Source organism: Lonchura striata, chromosome 11, assembly GCF_046129695.1.
Source record: "Lonchura striata isolate bLonStr1 chromosome 11, bLonStr1.mat, whole genome shotgun sequence".
Taxonomy (NCBI): Eukaryota; Metazoa; Chordata; class Aves; order Passeriformes; family Estrildidae; genus Lonchura; species Lonchura striata.
In genome coordinates, this window is record NC_134613.1 from 10,048,387 (window position 1) to 10,065,199 (window position 16,813).

The 16,813-nt window shown below is 40.2% G+C and overlaps 1 protein-coding gene across 1 annotated transcript in view; it reads left to right on the top strand.

Annotated features, from left to right (window-relative positions):
* The first annotated feature begins 218 nt into the window (after positions 1-218).
* Positions 219-16,813, top strand: part of THSD4 (thrombospondin type 1 domain containing 4) — a 244,824-nt gene continuing 228,229 nt past the window's right edge. The window contains exon 1 of the mRNA XM_077785884.1: positions 219-248. The gene's annotated coding sequence lies outside the window, so the exon portion shown is untranslated. The remainder of the gene's footprint in view (positions 249-16,813) is intronic.

Below are 16,813 nucleotides of genomic sequence, written 5' to 3' on the forward strand. Positions count from 1 at the left end.
GATAGTTAATATAAAGCAGGAACAGAAACGCATTTCCAGGCTTTTTCCTCAGACACTAACTCAGAAGTTACCAAGAGAAGATCCTCCTCATAGCTGCTTATCGGTGGTGTGGTTTTCACAGTGCCAGTATATCACTGTTACTGGCTCGGTTTCAGACCTCAGACTTTTAAGCAAACACTGTCAGGAACACAAATGACTTTCTAGTTGTCAGTATTTTTCCTGGAAGCAGATGGTCTTTCACCCAGCCAGTGAGTAGGCAGATGACAATTGTCTCTCGAATTTTCTTGTAGTGTCCGAGGGCAGCAGTTCGGGGTGCCTTAGTGCCCTCGTCTCGAAGAGCGGAGGGCTGGAAGAACTGAGATCGGCTCCGGTACAATGCGCCCATCACCCGACTCTGGCCGCGGAGCCGCGGCAGCGGCACCTGCCCGGCCGCTCCTGCCGAGGAGGGTGCGCGGCCAGCCCGGAGCAGCGCTGCGCTCCCTGGCAGCCTCCGAACGCCGCTCCCGCGGCGCGGGGCCGGACGCGGGTGGGCACCTGCGCTCCCGGTCAGCGGGAGATCCGCGGGGCAGCCGCGAGCCGCGCCGGTGGGACCCTCGCACCCCCCGCGCGTCCGTGCAGCGGCGGCGCTGGGCGGCGCGGTGCCCCGCGCGGCGTCCTGCGCTCCGCCTCGCAGGTTCCCCGCCGGGCATCGCGGCCGGGGCTCCGGCCCGCCGCGGGAGGGAAGCGCGGGCTGCGCGGGGCGGCCGGCAGGGGGCAGCAGCCGGCGCGCGGCTCCTGCGCGGGCGGCGGGCGGGAGCGAGGGGAGAGGCTGCGCTGAGCCCCGGAGCCGCCGGGAACCTGCTCGGGTCCTGCGGGGCTCCGGCACTCCCGGCCGAGGGCGCACCGCCTCCCATGCGCCGGGGGCCGCGCGGCTCTCAGCCCTCTCGCCCCCGAGAGCGCCTCGTCGCGGGGCGCCCGGACGGGACGCCGGCGCGGAGCGGTGAGGCAAGGCCCGGGAGGGCGGGCGCGCCAGGTGGGGCGGTGGGCGCCGTGCCGGGGCGCGGGCAGTGCGGGGCGGCGGTGCTCGGAGCCGGCGGAGCCCGAGGCCGCGGGGCTGCTCCGCGCCGGTGTGCGCTCGGAGCCGCGGCCCGCGGGCTCTCGCTGTGCCCGGCTGCGGGAGCGCCTTCGGCTCCGCTCCGCGGGACTTTTGCGCCGCGTGTTTTGGCCGCGTAAGTAGCCATTTCAAAACTGCTCTCCTCGCACGCTCGGTTTCCAGGAGCTGCATCCAGAGGCAGCGTAAGGAGCTGCTTCGTTTTGCCTGGGTGTCCCACCAGCAGCCGTAGCTGCACGTAGCCTGAGCTGAATCCAGCAGTTTGTACGGGAGAGGGATAGAACTGGATAACTCGCCGCACGAAGAACGCGTGTTGCAATTGTTCCTGCTTGGGGCCAGATCTTTTGGTCTAACTAAGCACAGTACGCAAAGCATGAACAGTGTTGGCGTTCGGTGTTTCTCTTCACTCTCCTGCCTCAGGCTTTGTTACTATCTCTCCTTTAATTCTCCCAACACTTGAGCTGTTTGTGCAAAGTTGTCAGGCTAGAGGGTATGTGCTGTAACTGAGGAGAATCTTGAAATGCCTTTTCTTCTCCAGCTGTGACTTTACATTTTTGCAACTGTCAGTGTGTCCACACGTGTGTGTTTCATAGCTCTTGACACACTTGACATTAATTAATCGAAATTATTTTTTTCCAGATGCTAGATACATGAACAGTTTAGAGAGGCTGGCAGCAGTGAATCCTACAGGTTACTATGTTCTGTGGAAAAACTACTTTCTTTTGCTTCTTTTAATTTTTGTGCCTGATTCTGTATGGACTTTATAAAATGCATTATGCTTGATTTTTGCTCACTATCTCTGTGCTGTTTCAGAGCTGTGTACTTTCATTATTTGTCCACCTCAGCCGTTCATTGTTTTAGGTTAAAGAATTCTTAGCTTTTTAGTCACCTTTCTTCTGTATCTCTTGTTAGTTTAATTTCTCATTTCTGTTTTTTTTTTTTTAATTTTTTCATAATTTTTTAAATCAAGGCATCAGCAAAACCGAGTTATATGCAAGATTTCAATACAACAGGGTTATATAAGGGCATGATGTCTACTAGCAGACATGACTGATAATTTGGTGCATCAATATTGTGAATAGTCATCAAACTAATAGAAGTATTTGTAACTTGATGTGTCACCTGTTGATAGATCATTGTGATTAATTTTTAAAATCAAAAACCACTGTCTAACACACTAGTAGCTCAATACAAGGGTATAAATTTATGGATTAAATAGTTGCCTGATGAGCTCTTAATATTCTGTCAGTCTGCTGTGCATGTTCTTCCTGTCTTCTGTGGCAAGAGCAGGAACAGAAAATAGCCCAAATCTGTCTGTTTACTGCTGTTTGTGGAACTGCCAATGCACTCTTAGAAAGCTGATCTACTAAGCTGTAGCTTGCCAACTTGGACTTCTTTCTGGTGCAAACTTTGTAGTAATCTACTGGTTGATGTGGTTTTCATCTATTCAGTATAATCAGGGATTTAAAATGAAACTGGATATTGCTGATATTCATTAGACACCTGCAATTCTTGATGCTTTCTTTTTCACCAGGGAACTCCATTTCCAGAGACTAGTGGGAGAATGGATTTAAGCAGACTAGGAGGAGAGATTGCCTTTAACAAGAAAAGTGCTGAAAAGTGAGCATTTTTAGCCAAGTTAGAAACATGAGGCCAGCTGGTATGGATTGTCATAGGGAGTCCTTGAAAGTGAGTATAGGCAGGAAATATGGATTATTTATCATTATTGTGTCCTGAACATAACTTACAGGTTTTATTTAGGAGCAGGGCTAACTCCATGTCTTGCTGCTGCTGATTTTAATCTGAAAAATCTCCATTGTAATTGAAGGAACAATTGATTCCTAACTCTCAGAAACACTTGGAGGTGTTGTATGGTGCAAGATTTCAGTCTTTCTGCATTTTATACAGCAGGTTCCTTCAGAACCCCAGCAGATTTAATTGTAGAAAATTAATTAGGTTGCTCCCAGGTAGTGATGGCTTTTATGATCTCAATACAAAATCTTTGGTTATGCCGTAGGACAAACTGAGTAACTGTTAGAAATGTGCATTAAATGAAGGCTAAAAACAAAATAAGAAAGCAGAATCATCTTGAAGACTCATATTGGCCTCAGTGTGTGGCTCTGTGCACACAGTGACAACAGAAAAGCAGGGTTTCCACACTGTACTCTCAGTTCTCTATGATGTGACATCAGATGTGTGATATTCAGACTATTCACAGTGGCAGTTGTAATAAAAACAGAGGTGAAGTGCTGGTTAGATACTTAGTGGTACTCGGGATTTTCTTTTTTACTTTGAAAATCAGATTTATCATCTACAGTGCAGTCATTGCAGACACTTCTGTAGACATTAAATTCTATACAAGAGAAGTAAGGTTAGGTGGTTAAGCACTTAAAAAACCCAAGGAGCTCCAAAGTCAACCATGCATAAGCAATTTTAGCTGTGTCCCCTGTAGTGCTGTGTTATCATAATAAGCTTCAGGTTTGGAAGGTTGTTATTTTTTGCAAGTAGGAAAAAAAGTAAAAGAAAACTTACTGTGTCAAACCAACTTCTTAAAGAGTTTGGGCCTTGATAGTAGCCCTTTTACCCCAGTGTTGATAGGGAAAGCATTTTGTAGCTTTAAATTGTGAAATGCTTCCAGTGGCAACAGTGCTGCCTGAAGAACAGATTCTCTGACAAGCCTTGTTCCCTTGAGAAGGCACATATTAGTTAGTTAGTAGTTACTACTACATATCAGTAGTTCAGTTATTAGTTCTTTTGTTTTCAATCAGTAGCTCTACCTGAAGTAAATGCAGTTTGGACCACGACTTGGGTAAATTATAAAGCTAATTAGGATATTAATATATGTGGTTCAATATGTGACCAGTGAACATGGTTGCATTGTTAGCAGGATACGTAACAGTGTTTTGCATTACAATAGCTTGGTTTTTGTTCAGGATAGTTAGTACTTTACACTACATAAAGTTCTGTTCATGTATATTAGATTTTTAGGAAGAATGCATAATTTAGTACTTAATTTAGAAGATTAATTAGAAGGATGTTAAGCAGATATAAAAAAATTTGATTAACAGAATGATCTGATGGACCTGATTTTGCCTTGTATCTTACTCTGTAAAAAGGAAGCAGAGCTGAGACCATGTACTTTAGTGTTGCCTGGTAACTTTTTGTTAATTTTTGTTCTTTGTGTTAGTGACAATAACAGATTCAAATTCTGTAATTTAAACCAACCCAGTTTTCTCCTCCTGGAATGTTCTGTCCCACCCATTTTTCTCTTGGGGACTTGAGTGTCATGTCACAAATCAAATTTGTGTAACCCCTGCAGGGTTATGGCATTCCCAGAGATGGGTCAGTGTTCATAATTCTGGTTGCTGTTAAACAGTCAGCACTTGTCAGCACCATGTACTGACATCTGTTACATATTTTTTAAATGGTGGTACCAAGTGTTAAATGTGGGGCTTCTCCATAGGAGCTGTTCTGGCACTAGAAATGCAGATAGGATCTCAGTCCAGTCCTTGTGAGGGCAAGTAGCCCTGTGGGCTGCTGAGGTGATGGATGTGTGAGTTCCTGGAATGTGGGCTTCTGGTTTCAACACTCCACTGGCTGCTCTTTGCTGCTCATCGAGGCCATTGGCATCTTGCTTTATCTCTGAACTTCTTCCTCTAGCTGTGGACTAGGTATGGTAATTCCAGGATGTTGGTTAACTGTTAGATTTCCTGAAGATAGTTTGCATGCAAAGATACAAAAAAAAAAGTCATTTGAATAAAAAATATTTATTGTACGTGAATAAACCCAAATTATGTACTATGTGCTTCATAGGTTTTTTACTGTGTTTGTCTAAATCACAGCCTAAGGTCTTATTGCTATTTCACATCAGTCCTGTGCTGCTGCTACTACTTGGCATCTCACTTCAGTATTTATTTTGGTCCTGGTTTTGGAATTTCCCTTCACAGGAAGATTCCAGGCTCCTTATATGGAAAATTTTATTTTTAAAAATTTACTTTTTCCATCAGTTCTGTAGATTTTTTCCTCAGTAAATGCAAAAGCCACTATCTCTTTTATTTAAAGCTCTGGTCTAACAGCCAGTAAAGTCAAGGAAAAGGTTATCAGCATCTTCAGTGTCTTTCAGATCAAGCCACTCCCACCTGATGTGCTCTTGTCATTGGAAAGCAGGACCACTGATTTCAGCCATGAGTTTCCAGTGTTTTCTTTGACACTACGAGAGTTAGTAACTTATTCTTTAACTTGACAAGCTCTACTTGTTGTATAGTTGGTTCCAGGAACTGGAGCCTTTGGAAGACTCTCTGGGTACCAGAAAAATATTTAACTTACAGGATTTGGTAGATAAAATTAATCCCTTTGCAGAAGAGCTACTTGTTTGTAACTGTGATCCTTTATTCCCCTTCCTATAAGACTGCTATAACCTCAAGAGTTATATATAGCCATATATGATTAAAGGTAGAGAGAAATACAGAAAACTACCATTTTTTGAGTGATTTAACTTTGCTTACTTTGCTTTTTTCCTAAATCCAAGCTTCTTAAAATACCAACATTAATAAAGGAATAGTCCCTTTTAATAAATACAAGAGATAACTGCTGTGATAACAGAAGTTCCAACTTTTGATCTTTCAACTTCTGAACTTTCTTTATCTTTGGCTGGGTTGTATTGACCTCTTTTGGTACCAAAATGAAGTTTAGCAGAGAGACCTGGTAGTGATCAGACTCTCCCAGTTTCTCTGCTGATGAACTGGCAGGGCTGATGCGACACCTTGGACCTGGCTTGCCCAGGAGGTGGGGCAAGGTCAGTCCTTCAGGACTGCATGGCCTGGTGAGATAAGAGAACAGGAGAAGAAGGCTTCCCAAAGTGAAGTGTTTGTTTGGAGCCTGAGTCTGAAACACTGATAGAAGTACTGTGGTTTCCTGCTTGTTCCCTTCTATGTGACTCATGATATCCGAGTTGGAATGTGTTTTCTTTGCTCTGGTTTTGGGAAAAGGATGGATAAAGAAGCCCTTTTTAAAAGTCCTTCTTCATGAAACCTGCTTCTTGGTGAAAAACATCTGTTGTGCTTGGCCTTGCTGGATCAGCACTTGGATATATGTGAGCATGGATACTACTCCCCCAGGAGAAAAACGTCACTTGGATACTTGACTATTGTATGACTAAAATCTGTAATCCTGAATCAGGCGGATTCCCCTGATACTCCCTTTGGATTAGCTGCAGAGAAGTGCATGGAAGGACAAACCTATCTGTAAATGGCAAATTCAGCAAAACCATTGACACTAATCTGAGAGTAAATGTTTACTTGGAAAGCATTCAGATATCCTGGATTTTTTTTTCCACAGTAAAGATGATTGCTGTAGTCCTGACTTGGTAACATCAAATCATTAGTTGGTTGTGCATTATACTTACATTTTTGTTTGGTTATTTTTATCTAAAACATGTAGTTTCTACGAAAGTAAAAAAAAAAAAATTTTTTTGCTTATCAGATTGGCAAAGAGAAGCAAGAGTCTGTCCAATCCCACCCTGCATAATTACAATAAAATGTCATCCCATGACACAAGCTGCCCAAAAGAGTGATAAATTGTATGGAGTGGATGCAATTACTTAATCTGGCAGAAATGAAAGCTGTCTCATTTTCTTGTAGTTCTGTGGAGCTGCATTCAGAAGCTGGGGAAGTGAGTGGGGAATAGTGGGCAAACTTTCTTGCTGATTTTCAGGGGCTCTATGTGAAATTGAAGCACTTTACTAAACCAGCATAAGAATAAGGATTTAAAAGAATAGAGTGGGTTAACCATTAACTTCTAGTATTGTTCAGTTTTGTTGGCCCAGGAAATGCTGTTCATGCATTGAAACACAGGGGTTAAGGCAGGATGTTAGTTTTGATTTTTTTGTAGTGATAAGCAGCCATTAAAAATATAATTTATTATACTTCTTCTTCGTGCATTACTTGTAGTATTAATACATATTGTACACTGAAAAGATTGTCTATTTTTTAATTTTTTTCTTACTGCCCCCCTTCAGTTCAGAAATTTGCTTAGATTAAGGCAATTGGAGTACTTTCGTTTCAGTGTTGCAGGATCAGGTTCAGATTTATTATATAGGCACTCACAATGCTGCTGTAATTAATCAATTGTCATCAATCTGTGCCTTCTTCCTGTGTTTGTTGCTGGCCAATTCATCACACCATGGCTGAATGCAGTGATAGTTAAGAGCATGTTCAAAATTTAAATAATAATAACTCAGAATTATTTTAAACAAGAAACAATCCTTCAAAACAATGCAGCTTTGAATCATGAGGGCATGAATGCCCAAAATATCTTTGTTGCTTTCATACTATTAAAATTGGACATAAACGATCATTTTCTGATTTCTTTTGAACCTTAGAGCTTGTGATTTAGTTGTGATTGTTTCTACTGCTTTGAAATGGGAATGGGGGAGAAACTGTTTCCAAATGTAGCTTCCTGGCATTGGAAGATTTAGAAAGGTGGGGTTTATTTCTGCTTTTTGTTTTGCTGTTTTCCTAAAGTTATGTTAGAAGGGCTTTTCAAAACTCTGGGCTATGCAAAATGCCTGTTTCCTCAGACCATACAGATGTTATGTTAAAACAGGGAGCACAGTGTGAAGCAGTGCCCAGAGTGATCCCATTCCAGTTGCATTCCTTTCAGCAAGTCTTCACCTATCTCCAACAGTGAGCACTTTAGAAGATTAAAAGTCACTATATAAGACTGCCTGACTCTAAGCAGTTTGTGCAGCAGCAGTAGACTCTGATTAAAAAACCCCAAATCCCCAAAAGACAGCATATGAAATTTGGTCACCCATTTTTAAAAGAGCACTCTATCACCTCTGGCATACAGATTTTATAAGGCAGCAAACGAAGTCCACAGTGTCGGAGGAGTTACTTGGTTTCCTTTGTCAGTGTTTTGTAATAGGCTGTTCTTGTTGTCATGCAGATTCAAGAAGTCTTACATTCACATTTTCAGTCCCTGTTTTCTAGTTTGCAGACACATGGGAAGCACTGAGTGATGTCGGGTGAGGGTCAGTGTGCTGTAATAACTTGCCCTCAAGCACAAATAAGCTCAGGCTCTACTGCCAAGAGATGACCTTTGATTTCTTTTTACCTGATGCAATATGGGCCCTATTCACTCTGCTTAGGCCAAGTCCACTTGAATAGATTTTCTTGAGCAGGAATGGTTATGAAAGTCCCAAACTTGGTCTAAGGGTGGCAGAGATTTCTGGATTGTAGATGACTTTGATACACTGAATTAGATTTGGCTGTTATTGTGGTCAGAAGAGAGAAGTGACTTCATTGTGACTAGCACAGCTGCCAACTCTGAAACTACACTATGAAGTACACTTTCTAAGCTGCATCTGATTTACAGGGATAGTGAGCAAAGTTAAAACTTTTGTTATATACAGACAAAAGGTATTCTTATACCTTAATCTGAAATGTCAGTGACTGTAGATAGAGCCAAAAGGCTGGATATGCTGTCAGTGAGTGGACCTGTATTGTGGTAGTCACACCTCCCCCTCTTGGTATCCTCCTCAGCTGCTATATTGTTAAACTGTGAGGTACAGGGTCTAAGTATAATAATTGTGCTCAAACTGCTATGTTACAAGTATTTTGGGGCTACCTTATTCTGAATAGTGTATGGCTAAATGGGGAGGCAGGATGGAGTCACCTCTTTACTATGCAGTTACTAACTGTACTGATGGTTTCCACCGCTCTGTTGAAAAGGGGTTTTCTTTAACCTACCTTTCTCTGCAAGCCCATACAGGAATTACAGGGAAGTATGGTATTTCTTACTGGTTTTTCTCTTCAACCCTTCTGGCTTTTGCAGGTATAAGTGTGGGTACTTGTGTGCATTAGCTCTGGTGAATGACTTTTCAAGTAGCAAAGCTGATTCAGTTCTTTCAAAGTCAGACTACAATCACGTCTTACTCCTGCTCTCTAAGCAAACTACTATTGGAAGCAGTATCAAGTTTACTTATAGGCTGAGAAAAACTCAAGACTAGAACCTGATCTGGAAAAGATGACTGGAAGTCAAAAAGGCATCTTCCTGACTTGTTTAGGTTTTTTTAATAATGCTACTGGCAAGGGTGACAGGGGCTGTTGGTGATTCTGCAAGGTTGGATCTTTTATCTGTCAACCATAAACTCATTCTTCACAGACCACTGGATGGCATCTTCATAAATTTCCTAATAGGGAGATTTTGATTTGCAGCTGGTGAAAGGTTTCAATTTCTCTGTTCACTGAATGATAGCCCAAAATTCCTTGAATAAGTTATTATCTTTGTGTTTTTTGTCAAGGACTGGTATCTCCTGTAGGAGTGTAACTGTTCGTGCAGTTTACACTAAATGGACTGAAATACTAACTGTCATGTAGACCACCAGAGCACATGAGGCATAGCAGCAAGACAAGATTTGTAGGATGTCTAAAATCCCTTTCAAGCTGACAGGATAAGAATAAACAGCTCTCTCTCCCAACACTTAAAGGATCTTGCAGTTCAACTTTAAAATGCAGGAGGCTGAAGGGTTCACCACATGGAGGTTATGATTGATACAAGCATTAGGATATTTCGGGAACCTGAACCATATAAGGACTTCAGAAAAATGATATTCAGTCTTGGCATCAGTCTTGGGGGTAGAACTGAAAATCTAAATTGTTTCTATATTTCTGAACATGGAGATTGTACATTTCTTCAGCTGTCACTAATCATGCTGAATCTTAATTTTCTCTTTCTTGAAAATACACTAGGATAGTGTTGTTTGTCATCTTTACTAATTAAAGCTTAGTAACTTAGTTTTTTCCCCATTTTTCTCCATTAACATCTTCTCATAGAAAAGAGACTCACCTCTGCAAATGTACCCCTTTAAGTGGTAAAGGCTTGGCAGCACAATTGGCATTTGATGCTACTATCTTGGTTGCCAGTCCAGTTTTGGAACTGAACTATTTGTAAGATTCTATATATATCCAGCCCAACAGATAAACATATTGAATGTCTGTGTTGTTGTGCTGGAGACCTCAACTAAATTTTATTGTGGATGAAAGCTAAATAGAACTCTGTGAAACAGCTCTTCAGTGTGTTCTCTGAGTCATCCCTGTATTTACTTGCATTCAGAATTTAATATTTGCAAAAGATGTACAAGATAATTTACTGCCATTCTTCCAGCTGGCTGTCAGAATTCCATTGATAGTTTATTGTTTCATGTTGGGTTGAAGTTCTCTGGTATTCTATTTTAAAATGATGAAAAAAATACTTAATTTCACAGTGCTCTTGCAAGATCCCTTATTAGACCTATTATTCATCATTATGTAGAATCATAAAAGAAAACAATAAATCTTCAAATTCCATTGTTTCATTTCCGTACCAGTATGTGGGAAGCCTCACATCAGAGAGAATTTTAATCAGAAATAAATTAGAATCTCATCATTCTTATAGTATTATTTAATAACAACATAATTTAGACAATCTTGCACAACTCATTCATTTCAAGATGTTCCAGGAATCTAGACTCTGAAATGCACAATGAAGATGTAAGCTACACAGTGAGCTGTTTTTCTCTCTATGATCTAACAGTTTTCTATACTTCCTCTTAAAAAACAAAACACCTAAGTCTTAGTATATGCCATTTCCTTGATGTGAACAGTTGATTTTTTTTTATGCTTTATTGAGCAAAGGCATGTTCAGCAGTTACCAGGATGACACAATAATCTCAGTGCTGTTTATTTTGGACATGTGTCATTTATTTTTTAGTGGTCCCATATTCCCACATGGGTACCCGAGAAGTTCTACATCCTTGTGTCTGGCCTCTGGTCAGTTGAAGCCTTTTGTTTCTCTCACATACTGAAACTATTTAGTAAGTATTTAGTGCCCAAATGACCCCAAATGCTAGAGGACAAGGTGTTGTTTGAATGTTTAGGATGGTGCCCCTGTGCCACTCCATGCCCCAGTACAGCACAGCCAAGCTGTTGCTCAGCCTTTTCATAACAGCTGAGTTGAACACAGCTGATTGAAGTGAAGCCCAAGTCATGTAGGAATTGCATGATAGAAAAGAGAAATCTCTTCTTTTTTTGCCAAAATAACAGTTTGCTGACTGCAGAAGAGGACTTTCATCATATTTAGAGTCTATTATGAAAGCCTCGGTCACTTTTTCTTGGACATTTGTTAGTAGAAAATGTCTGTCACTGGGTACCTGTGGTGTTTTTCTTCCAGTTTTGGCAGTATTGAAATGTATGTTAAAACACTTGTCCTTGAAAACTTGAGTAGGAAAGGATTTGATGAGTAATTTTGGGATGTGTTCCCACATTAATCTCCATTAGAGAAAGTACAGGAGTCAGTGGTCTGCAGTGCAGTTCTGCACTGGAACACTGGGCATAGTCCTTGGGCTACCAGGACATTGTTCAGGGGAGAGAGACAAGCTGGGTTGTGGCCTGGCCATTTATATCCATTTATAAATGTATTTTATTTCTAAGAGTATGGACTAATAAACTGCCACTGAATTGTCTTGCTTTTACCTCTACAAACAAATAGGTTTTGGTTGGGTTTCTTTGGGGTTTTTTCCCCTGATTTTTCTTCTGTGTCAAAGACCAATTCAGTCTTGAGGGAATGCCAGCCTTCCTTTAGAATGCTTAACCCAAGGCAGAGAGCTGCATAACAGCCAGGGAAATCTCTGAAGTTCCCCAGAAATTGTTTTTATCCCATTTTATAGTTTAGTATATCAAGAATAATGCTATAGAAGCCCTTGGAGTCACTGTAGCTGAAGTTTGAAATTGAATCCCAAGGATGTTCCTTCTAATTTCAATAGAATGCCTGTGTTGTATTTATAGGTACATGTTCCAGTTAGTAACTGTTCCTCTGCAGAGTTTAACTTTAGAAAATTAAACATCTCTGATGATAGTGGGTATGAATAGCTGCCCAGAAGAGAAATACTGAGTCATTCTTGACAAGTCTGTTTTCTCTGGTAACTGGGAGATGCAAAGTGATCTCCTCCAAGGACTAAGAAGGCTCAGTTTAGCCATTAGAGATTGGCTAACAAGTTTAAAAGAGGTTTGGTTTGACTTTGCAGTCTTCCTTGTTCCTGTACTGAAACACTTCTGTCCTTATCTGCTGTGGATAATATAGGAATATTTCCATAAAGCATTGTTATTTGGAGGTATTACTTATGCAGAGAGATGGTTCCCACTGATACAGCAAAGAAAATATTTCATTTCTGAATAAGCAAGCAAAGATTACAAGTCCACATCTCATACTGTCTTCTATTTTGTGTTCTGACACTGGTCACACCTCAGAAATCATGCCCATAGAACAGAAGGAACTTTGTAAAAGTTAATATTTTGAAATTGTAGGTGCTCAGGTAATATGATGGGGAGAAATTTTTTTAATTAAAAAAATAAAATATGAGGACTGTGATATATTTAAACCTGCTGCTTAATTCCTTCCTTAGGAAGTCACAGCTATGAAATTCAGGATTTTTATATTGTCACAAATGTTTCTGTGAGTTCACAAGAGGAATTGTTGACTCCTTTTACTTCCCTGTTATTGTGAATCAGCTATAATTTATGGAAAGGGTAGTTTACATCAGTTTTTCTATTTGTGTTGGAGCAATGCAGAGAGTTAATTGTGGTAGGCTAATGACACACACATGTATTTATTTACCAGTAAATGAAATACTTCTTTCGGAGGGTACATTAGCAACAGGAACACTTGTTCTTCACCTATAAATGATGTTGAATGTTGCCTAATACTTTAAAATTATTCTCTGAGGCACAGCTTCCTATATTTTGTCCTTTCTTTTACTACATGGAGGATATTGATGCTTAGGCATGTATTTACAGTTTCTTGAACACCATTCTCGTGGGAAGCAGTTTAAAAAAAAGGAGAAAAAAGGACTTGTGTCTGATAGACAGACATTCTTATTAAACAGATTGGTGAAAATCATGTTTCCTTTTTGCAAAAGGAAGGTATCTTCTAGCTTCACAATAATTATGTAATACACATTATTTTTACATAATGAGAGGGGTGTCTGCCAGCTGCATTACTAAGAAATAGCTGATTATACTCCTGAAATATGTTGTGTTTTACTTTCCTTGTACATGTGCCTTCAATTAGCTTTGCTGAAATATTTGTTTTCTTTGACCTTTTTAAACAGGGTGTGTTACAACTCTCTGAGTGGAGCTGGTGGGTCCTTGATTTTCATGCAAAAGACAGGAGGTCCTCTGAACCACCAGTTAAATGCTGTTGGGAGCCTGTGTTTTGAAGGCAGACTAGGAAAAGTTTCTAACTTTCAGCCTTTCTTCAATTCTGAAAATGGCCTTCATTAAAGAAGGTTCAAGATTAAATTTTCTTTTTCTCTTCTGAAAAGAACATACAGAAAGTTAATTTTCTTTCACATACGTACAGGTAAAGAAATCAGTATGGCTAACAGGGGCTCTAAGAAATTTCCATTATTCCTAGTTGTTCTGAAATGCAGTTAGATGCCTTGCAATATCAGTCTCATGAAGACTTTTATTAAATAAATAGATTTGTAGACTGACATTTCATTTATAATCCTTCTCTCAGTTATTTCCATCAAGGGCATTCTAACTACCAGTCACAGCAGACAGTTTTACCTGAGTTTCCACAAAATGGAGTGGGTGTCAAAATAGTACCTGAACCAAATCTAAAGCACCACTCCACCTACTTACACTTAGAAAAGTATTTAGATCAGGAACTTGTTGAAAACAAATTTGTGCTGTTACTGCTCATTTTGTAGGCAAGACTCTCAAAGTTCAACCATAGCAGTGTTCACACAGATATGTTTCTGTGTTTCTGTTTCATTGCTTTTAATAGCAATGAGGGACTCACCTTTTTTGTATCAGTGCTTATAGAGATTTCAGGTATTTCTACCTGACTTTTTAGGCTGTTCAATGTTATTTTTTTTCCATATCTTTCTACATCAGTAATCAGATAAGTGTTGATCGGGATTATTGAATGGTTAAAAAAGATTGTTTAATGTTACATGTTCAGCCCCTTCTACATTCTTGGTTTAGAAGATTCAGATTGCAGCAAAAAGCTCTTCACAAGGAAAGGAAAATTCATTAAAATTCATGCAATGTGGTTTGTTAGAAGAGGTAATGTTTTCTAATATCTAGAGCTGTGATAGCTTTCATGGTTTTCAAATGCTAAAACTGCTAGAACCTTTCAGTTCTCTGAGGTGGTTAAGTGTGGAACAGGGAGTTCTTAATTGTTGCGTGTGCAATGAGTGTTAGTGGATCTGTGGGAAAGGGAATATTCAGCCACATGTACACAGCACAAGTGGAATATGCCAGTTGAACATTGAGTAAGGTCTTTCATATGGGAACAGAACTGCTCAGTCTCTGCACACTTTGAATCTTCGAATTTGTCTTATATAGGGTCTTTCTAGTTGGTTCTGCACTAGCTATCCCCAACAGTTATGACAAGAATTGAAATTCTTTAAACCAGTGAATGGTGACAAGCTGGTGTCAAGATTCTTACAGTACCTCTTTAGACAGAGAAGGGAAGGTAAAAAACCAATCACCACGTGGTGGTTAAGCACAGTTCTGAAACTAATTTCAGGGATGTACAAAATTGCACAACCTATCACTTTAAAACCTTGAAATGAACTTAAGATAGGTTTGCAATTGTTTCCACACAATTGCATCCCAAAGATCTCTTTGTCAATTTGGAGGGTAATGTGATCTCAATTTTGTGATTCATTTTATGTTTTGCATAATTGTCCTTTGCCTGGAAACTGCACATGAGAATTTTACATGCAGCAAGCTTTTGTGAGAATTATCTAATACTTTCAAAAGGTAAAAAGGGGATAAAATCAGACTAACAAAGGAATTTTGGTGCAGCCTGAATCTTCAGAAAGTATCATTCTTCTGGGTTATTATTTCAAAGATGTAAAAAAGAACAACTAATTCAGTTTTTCTGACACTCGATTTTGTGTTTTCTGTACTCTTTTTAAAGTTTGGTAAGTCTGAACTCCACATAAACTATCTTTTCAGAGTTTGCTGATTGTAAATCATGTTAGAATTAGTAATTAGTTTGCCACAGCTATTCCAGTGTGTTTTCTTTGCAATTGAACTGGGTGTCAATTAACTAACTACATGTCATATTTTATACCACAACAATATACTTTAATTGATTATCAGACCTATGGTCTTAAGTCCATATTTAGGCCAGTTATTGAGTTCAAGAAGACATTAGTAGGAGTTTTTAGGCCAGGGTCATTATTTTAATCCTTCCAGTTTTATGGTATTTATTACTAATGCACATTCATCAAATATAGAATGTGTTGTGAACAAAGATTAAGAAAAATTAAATGAAACAAATCCTACTACTCAAATTCGATGCAGCTCATGACCTATAAGCATGCACTTTTCTGCTTCTCCCCTTTACTTACAAGATTAATGTCTGATCTTGTTTGGTCTTAAATTATATATTCTTCAAGAGAGATGGAAGCAAATTTTTTGCATTGTGGAATCCTCCAGAATGACTACGTTTTTAAAAGCCAAAATTTGCATTTTATGAATGGATATTTTTGGACATTGTTGTGTATGGTTACTGTTGGATTCTGCCACCTTTGCCTCCTAGATTTTCAGAGAGCAATTAGATGCTATAGGGTCGGATGCAGACTAATCGAGTTACATGGTTCTTCTGCTGAAATCCAGCCAAATGAGCTGAATTTGCTCTCGGAGAAGCGAAACATTTGCTGAATTACAGCTCTAGAAAAGGGACCAAACTCCTGAGCAGCCCAGGGTGGCTCTGGGCTCTCTGTTACTGCTCTGTTAGGCTTGGGTGCCCTGTGGCAGCCGGGAAGGGCTCCCGGGAGCAGCACTGGGGCACCCAGCGAGCCCCGAGCATGGCTCAGACACAGCTCAGGGCTTTTGGTGTTTGTGGGGCACTTACTGATCTCTGTGTGTGAGATTTCAGGCAAAGAAGTGAAAACTGGGTCTTGATCAAGCTTACATTGGAGACAGGCACTGAGCTTTCTTGGACTGTGGTAGTTCTGGGCACAGCCAGAAGGAGAACCTGAAAGTTCTCAAAGCATTTAAAATGAAAAAGAAAGGTACCTGCAGGGTTAGGTGGAGCAACTTGCCGTTTTTGTTTAAATAAAATGTTTTCTTCATGTAAGTATCAGAACTTTTCATCAGATCTAATGCTAGATTTCTCTTTTATGCAGCTTTCAGAGACAAGTGTATGTTTTAATACAGTTAATGAATATTTGAAGAGATTAAAACTCTGGTAGTAAGTGTCAACAGCTGCAGTTCAAGCTGTTGGATGTATGCACAAATTATGTAGCTAGATAAACCTGGCAAACTGTGAGTGCTTTATCAAAGTCTTGCAAATGTAGTGAATTTTGGATGCAATCCAAAGGACTTGCAACGAACATGATTTAATAGATTTGAACAACTAAACCAACACTATACTTTACAGATGTGCAAGGCAGCAGATTCAAAGGCAGTGATTCTCTTTAAAACATTTCTAGATATTCTTTATTTATGATTACCCCCCCACCCAAAGCCAAACAAACAAGCAAAAAGCCCCTAAAAAATCAAAACCAAACTAAAACCAACCAACCAAACCGAAACCAAAATGAGAATTTTTCCTGGCAGTGAAAACATGATTTTGAACAATGCTCAATTTTCATACCTGCTTCCAGTTGCTATTGTCAGTAGCTGGCAAGATACATAATCTGACCAAAAAGATAAATACTGAGGG